This window comes from Cotesia glomerata, linkage group LG1 (assembly GCF_020080835.1).
Source record: "Cotesia glomerata isolate CgM1 linkage group LG1, MPM_Cglom_v2.3, whole genome shotgun sequence".
Taxonomy (NCBI): domain Eukaryota; kingdom Metazoa; phylum Arthropoda; class Insecta; order Hymenoptera; family Braconidae; genus Cotesia; species Cotesia glomerata.
In genome coordinates, this window is record NC_058158.1 from 17,783,302 (window position 1) to 17,797,478 (window position 14,177).

At 31.4% G+C, this 14,177-nt stretch overlaps 1 protein-coding gene across 1 annotated transcript in view; it reads left to right on the forward strand.

The window, feature by feature from the left end:
• The window catches only part of LOC123261724, a 204,427-nt gene that overhangs the window by 123,036 nt on the left and 67,214 nt on the right, over positions 1 to 14,177 (forward strand). The gene's annotated exons all lie outside the window — the stretch shown is intronic.

The window sequence follows — 14,177 nt, forward strand, 5'->3', positions numbered from 1 at the left end:
ATATAACTTGTTCACGGACATTAATCAGTTTATACTGTTTTTAATATTTGATATAATTACAGTATTAATTTTCTAAAATGATTATTTCCAAATTTTGAAATATTTTCATTCTTTCTGTATTGAAATTTATAGGTTCTTTATGTTGGATCAATTGAGTTATTTAAAAGATCTATTAGTTAGATTATTTTTGTTCGGCTATCGTTGAATACAGATTTCAAAATTTATGTGAAAATTTCTTTATAAACTATGTTTTTAACTACTTTATTATGATTCTCAGAAGCTAAATATACCTGTAAGCCTGCCCAAGAACGTACTCGTGAAAATGCAACATAAAGTAGACCATGATTAAAAAAATTTGTAGTAAGATCTACCCCAATTTTATCAAAAGTTTGATCTTGTGCTTTGTTAATCGTCATGCAGAATGCTATTTTAATGGGAAATTGTCGTCTTTTGAAAGTAAAGGGATATTCGTTTTCACAATACAATGTTAACCTGTTTATAAAGATAATCTCTCCAGCTCTGTCACCTGATATTATTTTACACCTCAAAACATTAACTCCTAATTCTAGTATTATTAGTCTTGTTCCATTACAGAGTCCTTCGCTTAAGTTTAAATTTCTAATCAACATCGCTATAGAAAATTGTCGTAATTTCAGTTCATATGGCGGGAACTTAGGTTGATTCAAAGTATTTAAGTATTCGGGTAAAATTATATCATCGATGTTTCCGTTATCACAGTTTTCAGTACTGTCAACAGCTGTGAAAATTTTTTCAGTTGTAGAGTCCAAGAGTTCTATGACTTGTTTATTTATTTCATCCACATCTATATTTTTTGCTGATAAAATGACTGCAGACGTAAGTTTATCATAACATTTTTCTCTGATTATCCTACCGTATACATTTTCTACAATATAATTATTATTTGATGTAAAACATGAGTCTGGTAAACTGACTTCATCATTCAAATTATTGACGGTTCCATTACCAATTTTTAATCAAAAATTCACAAATTCTATTCCTTCAGGTAATGCTGGCATATTTTGTGTTCATGAAAACTGATGAAAACCTCTCCATAATAAACTGAATTTAATATAAAGATTAACAGTTTCACTTCGAGTCACCCGAGGTTGAACTGGAAGTAATTGACGAAAATCCCCTCCTAAAATCATCATTTTTCCGCCAAAAGGCATATCATTATCCATTATATGACGTAACGTACGATCTATAATTTCAAGTGCATATCTAGGCGACATTGGAGCTTCATCCCAAATAAAAACATCAATGTTTTTCAAATATTCACCTTGCTTAGAATTAGGTTTAATATAGGAGGACGAATCCGAGAACATTGGTACAGGTAATCCAAACGTTTTATGAACGGTTTTCCCGTTAGGTAAAAGGGTTGCTGCAATTCCTGTATAAGCCATTGTACAGACGTTTTTATTTAAATTTTTTAGAATATGACAGAGTGTTGTATAAATAAACGTTTTTCCAGACCCACCAGGTCCATCTATGTAAATACAATTAGATGTCGAAAGCCTTTCACTCTTAATTGAGCTTAATATAAAATTGACTACCTCTTTTTGATTGACATTAAGTTTATTGTAATACGTATGTGAGTCGTTCGCGTTTACAGTTTGCAATAGTTCACCATCTAGTAATCCATTATCAATTTCATTTATTTGAATCATATTGGGAAACGTCGAAAAACTGTGACCTTCACGATTCAGCATAGAATTGATGTAAATATAAGCTTTTTTCTCTCCTTCTTCTGCTCCGAAACGTCTTTTATAATCTTCGGACATAGATCCTTTAAATTCCTTCCATATATCTTCTGGTCGAAGGGGCTGACAATGAATTAATATCCGAACAAATAAACAGCGTAATTGCCGTGGCATCATCCATATTATTGCTTCATTTAATGTTCTTCTCCACTCTTGATCGTCTATCAGACCAGCTGCTAAACATGTAGATGTAAAAGAATTATAAATAGTTCCATTTACTGTTCTTAGTTCTTCAAAACTTTTTGCGTCTTTGATGTGAACCAATAATAATCTTAGATGAAATAATTCAACTTGAGCAGGACTAATTGAATACATTCGTCCAATAACGTTATGATGTTTTTTTCGTGGTTGTCAACTTGCAATTTTAGTCTTATCGTCTTTTTTAAAAACATAATGATTTGGAATATCACCATAAACATATTGGCGCGCATTTGGATCACGTTCATTTAATTAAAAAAAAATCAATTAACATGGATTTTTTCTCTAAAGCCTCTTGAAGTTCTTCTTTAGTACAATTATCATTAATAGAAATACTTTGTTCATTTGGTAAATGTACTGGTAACCGAATTATAGAATGACTTTTGTCTTGAAGATCTTTTGATATAATACGCCAAACAGCTTCTACAGGCCCAACGTAACGAGCATCAACAAAATTACGTATTTCATCATAATCGTTAACGGTATTGAAATTATCAGGGTCATCACGAGAATCATGGGACGCATGAGCTTCTTCTGTAGTATTTGGTATGCTTCCGTTTACTATTATTGCTGCTTTATCATGGCCTTTATAGACATATTTAAATAAATATTTAACTGCTGTAATTGAGCATACAACTTCTACGTTAATATGACAATTGAAAGCTTTCAATAATTAAGGATTGTATGGTACAACATGACGATTACCAAATACACTGCTATTTCGTGTAAACCTGATTCCTTCGTCTCGGCGGCGACAATAAGGATAACCATCTGCATCCATCGTAGTCTCATTTCGAAAAGATTTGGGATATTTCTTTGAACAAATGCCATCGATTAAACTCCAATCTCCGCACGGACCATGTAACATATTTTTTGTAACAATATCAAATAAAGTTTGATCAATAACAGGGTCTGGAATTTCTGCAGAGATTAATCTATCAACCTGTTCAGGTCTAGTTATCTTAGAATTACTTTTCAATGTTATTAACATGTGTAAATGAGGTAAACTACGTTTTTGAAATTCTATGACCCAAATGTAAGCTGCAACTTCTCCAAAAAGTTGCTTTTTTACAATTGTATCAATTAAAGCATTTTTTTTAATATTAAAGACACGTGCAACTAAATCGGGCCTATCAGATGCAGTTTGTCCTGGCAATAAGTTTTCGGAAATTTCACGCCACTTTGGATTGCACGTCACAGTAAAAAATAAATCAGGTTTTCCAAATTTACGAACAATAGACATTGCATCTTGATAATGTTGCATCATATTTCTTGGTGAACCATGGAAAGTTGAGGGTAAAATAATAACTTTTCCAATATTGGAATTTGTGTTATTAACAGCATTTTGCGATCGTAAATGATCTATTAAACCTTGATAAGACTCTGCTCGCAGTTTCGGCTGTTGTTTTTTCAAATATTTTAATCTGTCTGATTCAACTTTAACATACCCATCGACTACCCATTGTTGTGTTAAGCGACGGCCCATAAGAAAGATATTGAAATCGTCTCGAATCGCTAATTGATACTTATAATAATCCGCGCGAGTCACACATCTTCCGGTTTTGTATCTATAGGGTATAGATATGTGCTATCTATGAATTCCATGTGGATAAAAAAGAGGATAGACCCAAGGCTCCGAATTAGGATCAAGACTACTTAAAGTTTGAAATGACTTATCTGTTTTATTTTGAACAGTAACATATGATTCGGGAATTCCACCACCTGCCATAGTTGAAGAAACTGCAGCAACTTTAATTCTCTGAAAATTATAACGTCTCGCATCCATGCCAGGTTTTAAAGTAAACATTAAATGTAATTCAGGTTCAATGACATTGCCATCTAAATCAACCGTAGAATTATCTTTTAAAACATCTTTCATCATCTGATACGATCGCGCAAAAATGTTATGTTGTCGTAATGTAGTATCAATTGCTTTCAAAAGATCAAAATCTCAATTAACATTCCTCTCAGATCTGCATTCGACAGCTTCATTAGAATCTACAATGAATAATTGTCCGTAACTGGGAGTCTCATTTGGAGATGGATATAATGATGTATTTATTTTATAATATATTTGCCCTTGTATTTTAAAGCAATAAGGACCGCGTCTTTGAGACGACAAATTAGCTAAATTAGCATTAAAAGGCGCGAAAGAGAACGAACTATTAAAATTTCGAATACAGTCAAAAAAATTCTTAGATTTTACATGTGTTCCTGAAAATAGTGATTTTAATAATTCTGGAGTATCTGGTTGAGGTCCTAAGTTTACACACTAATATATAATATTTTCTATTATATTCACAAATCGTATTTTGCAAATTAGATTTAGTTTATTACTATTTCTATTAATCTATAATCTATTAAAATTATGAAATAGTTTAATTGTTAATGTAAGAGATAAATATCATTTAATGATATTATTTTATAGAATTTTATTCTCTTAACATTAATTAATAATTATTGATAAGTTGGATACAGGATATGAATTGTTAATTTGATTTTGATATATTTCGTTGCAACATTATATTAAAGCAAGTTTAACAAAAATATGTTATTTAACGATCTTATTCTTTGTTAGATATTTTGTTACGCTATTATTTAGCCGTTGAAACAAGGGATCATAGAATTTTCCTCACACGTGTCTTTTATGGCCTTTTCTCAGAATCTCAAGTACCTAAGGTTTCTCAGAACTCAACTACAATGTCCCTTTGTACTCGATAATAACTTACATTTATTTGAAACAAAATATACTCCATAAAATAAATATTCTACGATACAGAACCTAAACTTCCTAATTTGGACAGTGTTCACTATTTAAATTATGAATTAATAAAATAATTTAATATAATCTAAATTACATTTAAATTTGCACTTCACTGGCTGATAGCGTCATCTGCTGGATGCATCTAGAGGCATTACAGTACATAGTGTAGTGATCCTATAAGTAATATAGTGATCCTATCCTATATGTACATATAATGTACATATAATATTTCAATTTTTTCATTTAATTTTAATAATTTAATAATAATAAATTATAAATAATTATTTATTATTTATCTAATTTACTATTTATTATTTATTATATTTTATAATTTTATAATTATATTATATTATAATATGAATATTATATTATAATTATATTATTTATATTTTATTTTATATTATTATAATTATATAATTATAATTTAATTATAAAAATATTATATATTATAATATTATAAATAAATAAATAATAAATAAATAATATAATATAAATATAATAATATAATATAATATAATATAATATATTCACGTGAATTCGACCAATCATGTTACGATACGAATAGTTTATTTAAGTACACTATAGTATAGTATAGACTATATATTATGTATCTTTATATAAAATCAACCAATCACGTTACTAATAGTTTGCGGACAACATGTATTTACATATTTTTCATCTAAATTAAGAAATAGGACTATACCACTATTATCACTATTAGGTGATTACTCATCAAAATTTATAAAACTTACTACTAAAACCTACTAAAATTCTATTAATAGTTTAATACTAATTATCAGAAATATTTTATATTACTTCTATTAATTCTATTATTTTTGCATTAGGTGATTATTCACCACGTTTATTACTATTGTTCAATTATTTATAACTCTAAGTTTAATTATTCTATCCCTATTAATATTTTGTTAAATTACATAACCGAAATACCACAAGTTTATATTAAAAGTGCTTATTTTGTGTAAAAAAGTTAAGTTTATTGTTATCACCGCTATACACTATTACTAAACTACCACTATTCACCTATCTATTTACTACGACTATCTATCTACAACCTGCCAAAGGGTCAATCAAAGACGAAGGGTCATCGTTGCAGTTAAAATTGGTAAGTAAGTAAAATAAATTAACTGTCACGCGTGAGAACTTCTGTCTCAAACTAATAAAATCATCTAAAGACAAAGACACTCATTGGTTCACGGGAGCGGAATATCCCAGAGCAGCGAATCCTAATTTTTAGAAGTTTAGGCGATTATTTCTTATCCGCGAGGTTTAATGGTCTAAATAATTAAATTTTTAAATTAAGCAAAAATTTAGTGTTTCAATGGCGCTTGAACAGGGACGCTACCCTCAAATAAATATCGTCTATTCCCTGTAAAGATTAAAGAAGTCATAAATTCATTTTCTTTAAAACTAAAAAATTATCGAACATTTAATACTTCCAGAAAATTTATAAAATTTATCTAAATAGCAAAATTCTTATTATAAAAACTACAAAATTTATTTAACTAGTGAAATTTTTGTTATAAAAATTATATAAATTCTAAAATTTACTTCCAAGTCGACAAAAATTCTCACGTTCTCATATTAATTCATTTATAATTCTAAAATTATACAACTTATAGCCATAATTTATAGCTAAATTTGTCATTAAAGACAAATTTGGGAACTGGGGAAATAAAGGATAAAGGGGGGAGGAGGGACCTTACTCAGTAGGAATTTTTTGGTAACCGAAAAAATAATAATAAATTCTAAAATTGTACAACTATAATCTTATTATTGTAAAGATAATTACGCTGATGTCATTTAATTTATGTTAGCTGAGAAGTACTCTCAGTAAAAATTTAGTAAAATTATTTTTAGTAATAACTTTATCAGTGCATAAATCTTTATGAGTATTACAAACCTATTGTCTAGTATACTTTGTGTGTGCCGGGTCTTAAGTCAAAAATACGCTGCATACCCAAACTAAAGTAAAACACATCCCAAGGTCACATCACGCGTATGTCCAAAGAATCGGTTGTCTTATACTACGTTCTGAAACTCCCGAAAATAAAATAAATTCCTTTAGTTTTATTTCTCTAAAAAATACCTTCTGCTATATTAGTTGAGCCAAAACTAAATCTCTTATTTAACTTTATTATTTATAATAAAAATTTAGTGTACAATAGCTAACCGTTATATTAAAATCAAATACTGTTGTTAAAATAATTTATTTTGTTTAACTTTGCAGTTTGAATTTCAAAATAATATTAATCGTTTATTCTAATTATTAAATCGTTATTAAATACTAAGATTTAGTTATTAAATTATTAAAATCAAACATCGAATATTTATTAGATCTGGGATTATCTACTTAAATTCGTACGCGTCACCGAAAAATTATTTCTCGAGAAAATCTGGGATTTAAATTCCTAGACAGGCGTGTCATTGTAAAATAATCTAAATAGAAGATTAAATAATACTTCAAATAAAATTTAATTTACATTACAACTATTCATAATGTTTTCTCGTACTCCAGTAAATCGATTCTCGGTACCGATTAGTAATAATGCGAATTTACAAAATCAAAATTTATCTTTAATCCAACTCAAAATTCAAATTCAAGTCTATATTTACAATTACAAAACGATTTAATCGGACTAGACAATCTGCAAGGTGACATACACAACAGTACTGTCAATAATAGCACTGACCCTACAAATAAGACTGACAATAACGCAAGTAGAGTACCTGACCCCAAAGATACAAACAGTGCGGCTCAACCCGTCGAGGTAGTAATTAGACAATTAAGAGCCGAAGCAGAAACCTGGAAAACAGCTTTGTTCACAGACTGACTGCGACCGTTGTGGACGCAGTGGACATATTGCTGCAGTCTGTTGTTCATGAACCACAGACGAGATACGAAAGAGAGCCGGTTTACGATCCTTTACGAAAAACCCGGATCCCTAAAACCAAGTAGTTACTTCGGTGATCTCCAATACACCAACTAAGGCTCGAATATCCGCGATACAAACCCTTACGGCACCTATTTCTTTAACTAGTGCCCCAGTTAGGTCAGTTTCTAACAACTGCGAACCAAATACTTCAGAAAATAGTTCAGAAACCCCTGATATTAACCAAAGTAACTTAGATTACGAGTATATGGACTATGAGTCAGACTCTGAGTCAGAAATGCTTAGTTCAACACCCAAGTTAAAAATCAAATCCGGTAATGAACCTAATGACCTTATGCTCATACACAGTCTCAGCACACATGACTCAAACAACTCTAAAATATCAAGTCAAAATAAACGACAACCATCATTTCAGACTAGAACTGAGAGTACTTCGAAGTTGTCGTCGATAACAAGCGTTAAATCAAAAACTTTACCTTCTGATCCCATAATCACTTGTAATTCTAAGAAACATTCATTTTCATTACCATCTAAATCATTAATACCGACCCCTACAACGGCAACGTCCACTACTGAAGAAGCTTCAACATCCATCACCCAGCTCAACATTGGCAGAATTCCTAGACCAAGAGAGCTCACCCAGGAGCAGTCAAACCTCTTCCGTGCGACAGGAGCTATCAGGAAGAGTACACCATCCAAGCCAGTAATGGTAACGTACGCACATTCGTTACCGTACTCCCAGACGATACCAGCACCTGAGTATGGTGCACCAATATCACCAGAGGCTGCATACCAGCAGTTCTTGAAAGACACAGACACAGCAACTTCATCACCAGCTACCGCAGACGCTAACCAGATCGCTGTTCACAATGGAATCCGTTTTATAGATTACCAAACATTCTGTAAAGCCATCCGTAGCACTTGTGCTGCCGTGCGACCCAGGATTCTTCACAGTCAACTCCAAGAATCATGGATCCCGACAGTGACTACTCAAGCTCAGTCACTGTTCTTTTCATCTGGATGTCAAAACTGCAGGCAACGCAACCACAAAATTGCTGAATGTCGTTTACTGTGGAGGCCAGACATGTGTCATGTCTGCTACCAAGACCAAGTCACAACGGAAACGTGTTTCCGTCCTCACGAAAAGGAAGTAAAAGACTACTTCCGTGGACGCTGTCCAGGATGTAAAGTTGCAATCTAATTTTTCGACCCCCTGTGCCGGGCCTGTAACAGGCGTTGGCCAAAATACAAGGACTGGATCAGCACCGAGTATACCCAAGAGGATATGAGACTCTTCCACGAGGCCCATCTTCGTGCTACGAAGAAGTAAACCCTCCCTTACGGTTCAGGAAGTTTCATCTCATCCTCATTAAACATTTTTTTTTATTTTTTTCATTACTTTAATTTCATTTCTTTCATTACTATTTTTTTTATTATTAAAAAAAAAAAATCATGACTGCTAATATTTCAAGTATATTATATTATAACATTATAAAATTCGAAAAGATGTTTACTACGTTAAAATAAAAATTAAACAATCATTCCTATATTTATGTTATCATTCATATCATTAATTAAACTATCACTGTAATATTATACTATTATCATTATTTTCTATTATACAACTATAACTACTATAAAATTTATATTAAACATCTATCATACTATTACATTATAAAAACTTTAATATTTAATAAATCATTTATATCATCTACAATTATATCTGCCAGTTTAATTTGTTTTAATTACAGCTGCAGACCAATCAAAGAAAAAAAAAAAAAAAAAACAAACAACAATTAATTAAAAATTAAAATTTTATTTTTTATATTCAGCCCAGCAAATAGATCGAAGTCTAAAACGTAGTTTCGACCATTAGCTCAAGGAAACGGTCGACTAAATTAATAATTTATTTACAGGTGATCACTTACCGACTTTACAGCTAACAATCTTTAATTATTTTAAAATTTCTTTTCAGGTGACGACTCACCAGTCCATTCACACATCCACACATCCATTCCTCAGGTGACTACTCACCAACCCATTCATCAAAATCATCCAATTTTACCACTATCAGGTGATTAATCACCATATCTTTCATCTACAGGTGACTACTCACCAACTTTTCTTGCTACTATCCCATCTAAGCATCCTTCATAGGTGATCACTCACCACTAATTTCTATCATCCTATTATTCCTATACCCGGTGACGACTCACCAATTCATTCAAAGAGCTAGCTCGGTTAAAAAATTGACGGGGTAGTCTTGGCTTGGCAGGGAGGATTGAGACACTGCAAAATGTCCCGATTTTATCAGCCTGGTGAACTATCACACAAAATTTCCGTTACCGACATTAGCTAAATTAATGTGTAGCCCCCGTGACGTCACAAGACGACACGAGGAGGGGAAAATCAGCTACGAGCCTCAAAACCTGAGCATTGATCGACACTTCGATCGATCCCCCAGTGTCAACCATCACGTTTGATATTTCTTACTCAATTTACTACTATACCACTATTATCACTATTAGGTGATTACTTACCAAAATTTATAAAACTTACTACTAAAACCTACTAAAATTCTATTAATAGTTTAATACTAATTATCAGAAATATTTTATATTACTTCTATTAATTCTATTATTTTTGCATTTGGTGATTATTCACAACGTTTATTACTATTGTTCAATTATTTATAACACTAAGTTTAATTATTCTATCCCTATAAATATTTTGTTAAATTACATAACCGAAATACCACAAGTTTATATTAAAAGTGCTTATTTTGTGTAATAAAGTTAAATTTATTGTTATCACCGCTATACACTATTACTAAACTACCACTATTCACCTATCTATTTACTACGACTATCTAACTACAACCTACTAAAGGGTCAATCAAAGACGAAGGGTCATCGTTGCAGTTAAAATTTGTAAGTAAGTAAAATAAATTAACTGGCACGCGTGAGAACTTCTTTCTCAAACTAATAAAATCATCTAAAGACAAAGACACTCATTGGTTCACGGGAACGGAATATCCCAGAGCAGCGAATCCTAATTTTTAGAAGTTTAGGCGATCATTTTTTATCCGCGAGGTTTAATGGTCTAAATAATTAAATTTTTAAATTAAGCAAAAATTTAGTGTTTCAATGTACTACATATACACAAAAAACAGCACTATTATACGTAAAGAAATGACAAACGTCAAGTAACTTATAAAAGGAGTGCGGGTCAAACACAAACACGATGTAACACAAACACGGAGTAAAACATAGTGATGGGGGACATATTTTAACAAGAATTTTTTCTCCTACAGCCCCAAAAAGTAACTTATAACCAAGTTTTACTGTATTCTTAAAATCAGAGAATAATTGCGAATTCTTTGCGCTACTAAGGGTCACTTTTGCATTAAATACTTGAGAAAGCATTTAAAATACCATTCAATTTTACTTAAATACTGTCTAGTATCTTATATCACAATGGAACATTGAAAAGAAATAGAAAGCTGGTTAGGAAAAGCAACTAGTGTTTCTGAAATTTATAACTTAAAAAAAGGCCATTCGGTAGCCGAAATGGAAGTAGATTCTATGATGAATAAAAAAAATACTACTAGCGTTGGATACAAAAAAAAAATTAGGAAAACGGTTGACCCTCAAGGCCATCCCTGCGACTTCCCGCTAATTCCATATGTTTTAAGCTACAATTATTTTATCATAGCTAAGTTTTAATGTAAAACTATTAAAATTAAAGAAGACTGTTTGCATGCACAAATAAAAATGAACTGTATTTAGTTATGCTGGTTTATTCTGCGTAGACAGTTACAAAATTTTGTGTGTGTTAATTTTGAGATCTTAGAGTGAACTAACTTATACAAAAATATGAGTATAACATTACAACTTAGATTAGGGCGTAAATTTGTCTAGCAAAAAATAAGGAAAGGGAAAACAAGCTTTATTATTGGTGGAATAGTGCGGAAAAATCTAAGGAAGGGTATTTTCAAGGAACTATTGGCTAATAAGAGGAATAGGAGGGGGGTGTATATTGTCAAACTGTAGGCGCAAAGAGAGAGTATGAGGTATTGGCATCAGGTAAGGACTTGAAGGGACTGATGATTTATGATAGGTTGCAAACTTGCAGTCGTCTAAGCAAAAAACTTGGGAAAATATTGTAATTTAGAGAAATGTGTGCATTATAAAAATAAAAACTAGCTTAAAGAATAAGGTAATGAAACGTAAATATGAGTGATAGGCTTACCCGGGTGAAAAATTTTATGTATAATTGGGTATAATTGATAACGTGGTAGATTTTTATTCGACGCCCAATACTTGAGGTATTATAATATTCTAGGCTCGAATCCAACGTCGTAAATGTTATGTGTAAATGAATGAAAATTTAACTAATTTTTATGAATTTATTTTGTGTAAATACTTAACGCTGGACGAGTAACGAAGACAGAGCGAATCATAGCGAGTACGAGGTGATGATGAGCTGCTACGATGAGGACGAAGCTCAATTGCTTGGTAAGCCGACGTTCTTGTTCAGTGTTGAATCCAGCGTTTAGAGTCCACGTTATAATTTTGTAAAATATTTTGATTAACAAAATAATACGCGAGGATTCAACGCTTTACGATTATTTTTTTTTTGTAATGCTGTTATTGCATAGTGTGATTGCCGATGTATGAATGCGAGTGTAAGAAATGAAGTTGAGATAACGACGTTTATTTAGTTTTGTTAAAATTAAGAGAAAATTGAAGTTACGACGTTTTAATTTTTTTTTTTTTGTTAAATATTAATATCGTCCGCCCACGTATATGTTGTTGAATAAATTGTTATTTTTTTTATTTAATTCTTCTAAATTTATTTCGAGTAATTTTAAGAATTTCGTTTATTTTGCTGTTCTATTTTTCAACGACGAGTATATCAGCATGACTTGCCGCCCTGAGGGAGAGGTAAGAGCTAGACGAAGTCGCAGTTGTAATTAATTGGAGATCATACTCCTGGCGCCTTTTTTTAATAATAATTCTTTTTTTTTTTAGTAAGCCAAAATTTTCAATATAAACGGTGAGCCTGGCTTGATAAATCCCCGGGTCAGGCGAAACCCCGTTATAAATTATATATGATTATATATGAAAAATGGCCCGGCATAATTATATATAATCATGTATAATTATATCCAATTATATATAATTATTAGACTGCGTCAGAATAAAAAAACTTTTTTTTTTTTTTTAGTAAATGCATCTAAAAAGTTTCTTTGTTAGACTAAAAAAAAACCTCCTAAAAGATGAGCTTCATATCTTGAAAATTGAACTGGCGCATGGGAAAGGGTCCCCTTTCCCATTTAAAATACATTAAAAAAAAACTTTTTTCTGTATTTTCATTGTAAATCGTCAAAAAATTTTTGTAATCAAATTTCCCTTTTTGTTAACTTGTAGGAAATTAAATTCTATACAAAAAAGGTCTCTTTCATTTTTTCGCTAAAATGCATAGAAAAAAAGTTACCGGGCTTCAAAAAACGAAAATTATAAAAAGTCAAAAATAACTTTTTTTATTGTTTTTCGACAACAAATTATTTTATTTCGTAAAATTCTTTTTACCCAATTGAAAAAAAGTTACGAGTTATTTAAAAGAGACAGCTTTTTTTTTGTTAATTAACCATAACTTTATTGAAAATTAACTTATTGGGATGATTTTTCTATTGAAATTTTTGTTTTTAAATATACTTTTTAGAAAAAAAAATAAAATCAATAAATCGCATTCATATTCAGTGTTTATTTTAAAAATTTTCAAAAAAAACGAAAATTTCGGGATTATTGACATTTTTGATTTTCGATTTTTTTTTTTTTTTTATAAAAAACTTCAGTATTTTCTGCAAATTTCTTAAAATTTTCAAAGTGGTTGTGACGGAAGGAAAGAAATATTTAAAAATTAATGAGAAAAAAAAAAAGAAAAAAAAACTAGGTAGGAGAAAAAAATATACAAAAGAATTTTTTATGCATGCGCCACTTGCTTGACGCTTACCGTCAAGTAAAAGCGCCAGTCGCCAGTAAGGACTTGGCGGTTACAGCCAAGTAAGCATCTCGGGAATCGCGATGCGCCGTAAAGGTGCGCGCCAGCCGAACATAGTGGAGGGGAGAGTAGGAGCTCCCGGGCCAATAGGAAAACCCATTCCCTCTCCACCCAGAATCAGCCAATGAGGAGTAAGGACATCGGCCCAAAAGCCCTATATAAACGCGAGTCGCGGAGTCCCGGATCACTCTTCCTTGAGCAAGCGGCTGAGTACCAGGGAACTCGAAAGCAAGCTCAAGGAACCAACCAGTGCTAAGAAGATAGTGCTCAAGATAGAAGAGGCTGATTTTCAGTCAGCCAAGGCCTCCGTAGGGTACTGTTGAATTAAATTCAAAGTACCGATTTCGACTCATTTTGGCAAGTCAAAGTCTCCAGTCAACCAAAGACACCGTAAAGATCTTACAGAGAACCAGAAGGACAAACAACAGATACCCGACATTGGAAATTTACCTTACA